Source organism: Pleuronectes platessa, chromosome 6, assembly GCF_947347685.1.
Source record: "Pleuronectes platessa chromosome 6, fPlePla1.1, whole genome shotgun sequence".
NCBI lineage: Eukaryota > Metazoa > Chordata > Actinopteri > Pleuronectiformes > Pleuronectidae > Pleuronectes > Pleuronectes platessa.
In genome coordinates this window covers 6,144,371-6,152,637 of record NC_070631.1, presented here as the reverse complement: position 1 = coordinate 6,152,637, position 8,267 = coordinate 6,144,371, and positions in this window count along the sequence as shown.

The window sequence follows — 8,267 nt, the reverse complement described above, 5'->3', positions numbered from 1 at the left end:
CCTGCTGTGCACTATCAGGAAAAGACTATGTTTGTTTTCTCCCTGCTAAGCAGTGGCCAGTAAATCAAGGGAGGCAGTGTTGGTAGCTGAAAATGTAGATATATTATTTAAAATGTATTCATTCACATTGGACAGCATTAGAGCAGAAGAAATGACTTGAATAGCTTTAATATCGTCAGCCAGTCTCCCTGCACACCCCTCGATGAATTGACTGATTTACAATATGCTCACGTTGGTTCCCTTCTCTTTTTTCAGCTGCCTCTCAGAACACCGACCACTGCAGGAGCAACAGTGTGGCAGACTGGAGACTTTACAAACCGAGTCATGTCTTAAAATAACTGAACCACAAAACTAACGTGACAGAAATAGAGACAGGTGATGGAAACCGGACATAGCAGGTCAGGTCAGCGTTACAAGTCGGTGTTGGCGACTACAATGCTCTCAGCTCTGGTGTCCGGCAGACAGCGCTGTCAGCTGCCTGGCAGGAGAGACACCCTGGTCAGTAATGAAACCCTAACCCCTCGCTACAGTGTTCACGATGCCATCTTTCTCCTTCTCTGACTGATTGGAAATCATGTGTTGTCCGATAACAGGTGATCAAAGAAGTCATAACAACATGACTTTCTAGGTAAAACAGAAGAGTTGTGTTCAGGTGTATGGTTTAGGGCAATTAAATAGGCACTACATGTATAGGGAGTAAATAATAACTCACGTTTATCAACATGAAAATTATAAGAAAGAGATGACACCCCACGCACCAACCCTAACTCTGGAGTCAAGATAATTGGTTAGAAGTAGTGATGATGATTCGACTGAGATGATCAAGACTCTGTTACAGCTCTAATAAAGATGCTTGTTACAATCAGGCCTGAATAAGCTGGGACGTCTCACTACATCCACTTGTGTGTGAGTTCCACACCATCAGTTAGGGATGTGTTGGAGCAGCCCACTGGGTGAGAAGCTTACAATTACCTGCTCATACAGTTGACACCAGTGGTTCATCAGTGTCTGGTGGGATGAGAATGGAGCTCAGCCGTCAGTAGTTATAATCTTAACTGGGATTTTGACACACAACATTTGAGAACCGGCAAAGCTCCAAAAAAAGTAATTCCATTTTTTGAAAAGATGAATGAGTGTGGAGGTATCTTTAATCCCAGGCTCCCTCACAGATGAGGTGTAAGGTGTGGTGGTGTATAACGTTTGCGTCACACAGATAACGAATGATAATAATAATGAAACCTATAGTGCAAACAATGGCGCACCAATGAGTCGTAATATGTTTTCAAATCAAAATTTAAATGGAGGTAAGTGAAGCACATTCTTTCCTTTAATAAACTAAATTTGGTTCAAAGTCTTCTGTTGCTGCCGGATGTTTGAAGTTGGGATGTGTTTTGTGTTTTTTAATAATATGGCAATTACCTCCCTGAGTATGAAACCTTGAAACCAGAAAAGTAATGAGCAGGGAACCTGTAGTCATGAGAAATTTCTCCAGAACGGTGGAGGGTAAATGTATCACATCTTTTTTCCTCTGCAGGCTGGAAATCTTCTCTCGACAAGCCACCGCAGTATAAATTCTGCGATGCTAATGGAGGCTCCGATGTTTAATAAAATGAAAGCTTAAAAAGGTATTTTTATGAAGGGATCCTTTCATCATCGTTGAGGAGCAGAGGCCCATTATTATCACAGGATTATTTGTTACAGTCATTCCCCAGCATTGCCTACTTAAGGCAGGAGCTGTAAAGAAGAGCTATGGTCTCTAACGGGGGAGATATACAGCGAGCAGGGCCTCACATGACAAATGAGGAGTTCGGCTCACGCTTATTTATGGCTACTTAAAGCTGTCAGTTGGAGATGATAAAGGGTGACCTCTTGATTAGAAAAGTGTTAGATTGGTCTGGTCCCTGTGACCCGCGACAGCAGCAGATGAGCAGTGGGAAGGTGGCGGGGGAAACTGTGTTTTTATTGACAGGTTCAGCGGTTCGAGACGTCGGCGGACGAAACAGATGAGTGAAGAGGATGCGGGTGTCAGGCCGTCCTGAGGGGCGGGCCTCAATCTAACCCACATTTGTAATGACTGACATCAGGAGAGACACTTGGTTGAGTGTCACATTCCCAAAGTCATTGTCAAGTTAAATGGTTCTGTGGTAAAAAACATAAATTACAGGATAAGAGACGATAGAATATAATGAGAAGGGGCCAGCGGCTCTCCTGGGTGATAGGTGCAGAAATTGATTTCTGTCTTTTTTTTAATCAATTTGCAATCACCTTCATTAATATATTTCGACCATTACTTGGAAATTTCAAATGTGGTCTCTAAAGAGTATAGTGGATGGCAGTGATGCACTTTCCCTTTCAATCCATTTCAATCAGAAATAGATAAATGAAAACAATCTGACAATTAATCAAATGAGCTAAATGCACATTAGGTGATTTTAGATTAAACAGCTTTGTGTACTTTTATTGTACATCTAAAAAATACTGAAACTGACAGTCCAGCTACAAAAGATCCTTGTCAATAATTCTGATGCATCGCACATTGCCGTATAACTTTGACACAGATTCTGTAACAGCAGAGCTTTTTAGATGTTCAACTTTTGGCCTCAGAATTTTCGGGATTGCTTATCTGCTATCTTCTGTATTAAGTGGGTCTTCTGCAGAGATGTGGTTAAGCCGTATAGTTCAAAGACTGATAGGCACTCTCACGGCTCTTTTTCTCCCCCTAAATTGCTGCTGCTGTGCCATCTTGTTAAGTGGATGGTTAAGTATCATGATCTCACTGAAGCGTGTTCTGTTGGCTGATGGGCCAGGATTTGCTGAGAGATAGGGAGCCACTGACACCACACATCACCAGCAACAATCTCGCCAGTTTCATCACAAATCAAACTGCCATGTGAATCCTCACTCAGAGCCAATTTTTATTTTATTTTTAGTCTGAAATTGCTTCCTTACTTTTTGGGGGTGCTGGAGAAACCAGCCAAATATTGTAGTTCAAACGAAGGACTGTGCCCATGGATGCAGTAATAACCCTGTGTCCTGGCTTCACTTCATTAAAAGGCTAAAAACATTCAAATCTTTCGCTACATTTGTATATTTGCTAAAAGCCTGTGAAGTTTGTGATAAACAGTTAATGTGCCTGAATAGGTCAAGCAGAAATAATGTGTGTTTATCTGTGGACCAGAGGAAATGTGCCCGACAGTTGTAGAGACCGTAAACCTCCATTTATTTTAAATTGCATTTGCTGTGTTTAGCAATTGCCGATGCCACCGGGGTCTCCCCACACGAACCATTCACTTTTCAAAATCATTTATGTCTCTCAAACACATTAGCAAACATAAATCAAGCTAAACATAAACTCAAAGCTCAGTCTCTGTCTCTCTGTGTGTCTCACGAGTTCCTCCCGTGTGTCCCTGTGGCAGCTCTTAAACCTGAGGAGTAATCAGCCAACAGCCCTTAGCTGCACTGATTACTCCCCTGGTTCAGGTGGAGGTGCTCTCTGAGCCACCTCCGTGCCCACATGGACCCATCGCCAAACTCAGGCCGGGCAGTCAGCCTCCCATGCAGGCACTTGAGAGATGCCACAACTGACTGGTGTTCCAGGAAGGCTTCTCATGCCTCTCTGGAACCAAGGGCCATATTATTTCTTAGATACATATATACATATAATGTCAGGTTTGTAAATGTTTATCTTCATCTTTTGTAAATAGATTACGTCCAATCTGTGTTATACATCAACATTACTTAATAAACTTACTTATATACATATATATTTTCTATTATTCATCTACTCATATTGGTAAATCATGAGTGTCTGTTGGATTACAATCTCTACTATAAAGAAAATTGTTAAAATATGTTTTTTTCTTTGTTAGATAAAAAATGTCACAAGCTGTTTACACGGAGAATAAAATTAGGATCAGATTAGATTTGCATGATGCTAATCATGTTAACCACTGAGGGTCAATGCTGGTGGTCATAAATGAATTGCAGATGTCTCTAATACACAACACCAGAGACAGAAGGCAGACAGGGTTTTTAAAATTAGCACATGGGGCAACAGGCTGCTGTTACTCACTACTGGGGACTGGAGATGATGAAGCTGATTTGATTTGAGTTGCCACGTTTAGAGTCACTGACGACATGACAGCGGCTGTTCATGAGGAGCGATGCTGGGCCTGATTATCCTTTTTTTTTTCCCATGAGGCAACCGAAAATATTTGGGCCAATTATCCTGGACCCAATTACACTTTTCAGATGTGACACAAACACCTGCTTTTAAATGACAAACGCTTCCCCATGGAGACACAGATTTTGACAAGTGATTTCTATGCAGGTGTAACCATGATGGTCCCATTATCCCAGTGCAACATTTGTGTTCTCTCATGAGTATTTGGTTGTTTACATGTTTGTCGATACGAATGCTGGCTTCAATGACCCTCAGCTGTCGGCTAAAGTGATGGATTCAAGATAATTGTGTCATTTTCTGAAACTGCACAGGAAGAAGAAAAGTCTGTGCAAACCAGTCAGGGGCAAAAGAAATGTTCAAGCAGATTCAAGAGAAAAGCCACGACTCAAGTAGTCTCCATCAATCATATGATTATTGTAGGAGACCTTAAAAGTGAGCGCTGATAAAGTTCAGCAATAACTACTATGGTTCAGTTATTAAACAGTTATGTGAGACTTCTGAACGTCAGAGGTGGTCTAAAGGGTTTTTAACGAGCAATGTGCAGTTGTTGGGTCACAGTTAAAGAATGGCCGGCTCACATTTCATCGGAGAGCTTTTTTATTTCATCTAGCCGAGGTAGCCCCGATACATCCTCACCCTGTGCCTTTCTCAAATCCAGTAAAATGAGTTACTCACTGCATTTGGGAAATAGTCTGAAATTCAATGAAGAAAAATAACTGAATCAAATCTGGATATTAGCTTATGTAATGGTCGAAGCTGTATTAATCTCCAGTTTCACCTTGTGAGGGAAAATGCATTGATCCAAATTGAGAAAGAAAATAGGTTTTGGACTAATGTTACAATGATATGGTATATATACCAAATTGCTGGACACCTACACAATAACAAAGAGTGGGCTTCTTATGATTCATACGTTGATCATTTCAGTATTTACATATACAACTTGTTCCAGGACAGTGGTTTTAAATGTCACAATGAGTGCTCAGGAAGGAAATCTACTGCCATCTTGTGGAATCTGTAGGAAAAGAAGTCCAGCCTGATTTTTAAATGTAAAATGAGTCCAAACATCAGTGTGAGTCACTCACTGCACGTATCCGACAGAGAACCTGCTGGTACAACTTAAAATTCAGCACATGAGCTACAGGCTGAGACAACAGAATCTGCATTTTACCTCAACAATAATACTAGAACACAAAATGCACATAAAGGTGAACACACAAGATTTTTTGTGTTGCATGCTCCACCTGCATAACGTAATTTGTGCAGCTGCAGTCAATAAAAAAAAGAATGTCTGATGATATTTAGTCAATCCGGAACAAACCGATGTGGAGGACTGTGCCATGTCTGTGTGGATCTCTGGCTCTTTGACATCACTGCGACATGGTGTTGATCCCACTGGATGAATACAAAGGCCACTTCCGAGAACACACCTTTATAAATCCTCATATTTTTGGCAGAGGGAAATTTCACTGAATGCCATTCCGCCCAATAAGATCCTAGTTATGTTCTGCTTTTTCCGGTGATTGGTCGGCTCTTAAGTACATGATTCAAATGAGATTATTTGTGATAGAGTAGAATTAATCAAGCTTGGAGCCTTCGGAGCTGTGAGTAATGAGGATGGAGACGGGCCACCAGGAAGATGTGATGAGGATTTAGAGAGTAATCCGTGGCAGGGGAGCAACCTCAGTGAAAGATAGGGACCAGTTTCTGCTTCTTCTTTTTATTGCCAGTGGACTTTTAAGTCAGATCCTTTTCGTGGCTGATGCTCGTCCAGAGGATTTTGTAAATGAAATGAGATGTCTTACCACGGCTCTGAAGGTTTTCAGTACAGAACATGACAGAATTTATTATTCTATTATAGTAAGTTCTGTATATTACACTTTTAATACATATATTATATTTTCAACTGTGTAGCACAATCTCAAGCTGATTTACATACAGTTAAGTGTAACATTATGCAAGAACTTGTTTCTATGATCTGCCTGTAATTAACACTGAAAAGAGGCTATAAATATATAAAGCTATAAATGCCATAAGAAACTGCAACGTTAATTCATTCATTCTACACTGAAAGATGCTCAAGCATAACAACGGAGGAACTGTCAGAGAAGGATCTCATTTCTCCCAATAGAAAAAGTACAATACACAACTCTAACGATCATCACTTTTGTATTAGGTGAGACATTATAAAAACAATGAGGCTTCATAGTCAAAGGAGAAATTTGATCTCATTGGGATTCAAATAAAGAGCATCTGATTATGAGAATTTAGCAGCTTTACAACGGCAATACAATTTGTTTTAAGGCTCGAACAAATTATTATCATGATTTATGGATAATATAGGGAAAAGTAAAAGTCACTTTCTTAACATTTAAGAGATAAACCACCAGTATTACTGTTTGTAAAGAACTTGATTTGTCACCTCTAAAGCCCAGAGCAGAGACTTCCTATCTTGTCACCACAGTGATGTCGCCAGGCAGTCAGACATCACCCACATGTCCCCACTACCATTAAAGAAATAAGGGCAGAGCTTCCCCCATCAGAGCTGCAGCCTGCAGGTATTAGCATTGGGCATAGCTAGGGTAGCAGTTCTGCCTGATTTCACTCTTTATGTTATGCTCCTTTGGATTCTTATGTGATGTACAGACAGCAGCTGGTTGCTGAGTGGGATTGACCTTCTCATAAGTAGGAGAATAACCAAGATTTCAATAATGTCAAACCATCGATTTAAATACGACATTAAATCATAGATAATCATCAGTGGAACGATGAAACATCTGGGCAGTAATAATCCAATACAGTATCCTTGGGTATTTTAAATGATCAATGGTGTCTGTGTCATTACCATCGTGAAGTAATGTGGAAACATGTATAATTAACACATTAAGAGCGTTTGTTCTGCATCACTGACTCTGTGGTTGAAAATACTGTTAATAGTAATGACAATTTAGCATCACATGAAAGCTTTATACGTCATGTGACAGCTTCTCCTCGAAATCACATGGTAAGTACCAGCGAGTGACATTTGCATGACTGAATTCGTGCTCATGTTTTCCATCTGTCGCTAATAGATGTTGTTACAATAAAGAAATTACATGCACTGAGTGTTTCAGATGAAAACTGGTCAAATGAATATTAAGAATTGCTTACAGTTTTTCTCCATTGCTTTGGGTCATTTCACGAAACAGAAATGACATTCTCAAAACAACACGTGCAAACCTCCAAACCACTGGGCACTTGTTCCCAACCGATTGGAATATCTTATTCCTTTAATCAAATTGCAATTGTATTAGCACATCCTTGCAATGACAAGTACAATTTCCAACAGCTTGCACAAATTTCAAATGATTTAGAACACCTTTGCAAACGGTTAGGTACAATTGCCTTCAGTTAGCCCAATTACCAATTGAATATATATTGCTGGTGAAAACTGACTGTCACTTCTCAGTCAAGTGGTTGTTCTCTGCAGAACATGTTGGCATAATTTCATTGTTTACATCATCACCTGCACAATAGTTCACTCTACTGTCAAAATCGTACAGGCACATAATACCATGAAAAACATCATGGTATATACTGTAATAAGGATATCTTGGATCATTGGCTTAATTTTCAGGTGCAACTAGAACTTTAGTAATCAAGGTTGATTTTCACACATCTGATCACCAGTCACACAGTAAGTTTAGAGTTTTTCTCAATTGCTTTGGCTCATTTCACGAAACAGAAATGACATTCTCAGAGCTCTAAGTGCAATTGGCAAAACAGCCCATATGGTTCAGCACAACTACATAGATCACCTTCAAAAGGTCATATCTCACTATGCCAAATTTTAGTTTTGATGTGCTTATTGTTTGACAGTATATTGTGCTGTACACATTTTCTGTTACAGTAAGCACGATGTATGGCAATTACTGTAACAATTTCCATGGCAGTATGAGTTCAATAAACATATTTTATGTGAAACCTTGAATTAATCTTTTTTCTGTTTGATACACATAATATTCTGGAAGGAAAACATCCACTGTAACCATTCAGTGACCATTCAAGGACTGAGCCAAGATTGAAATGTGCACATGAGGGATAT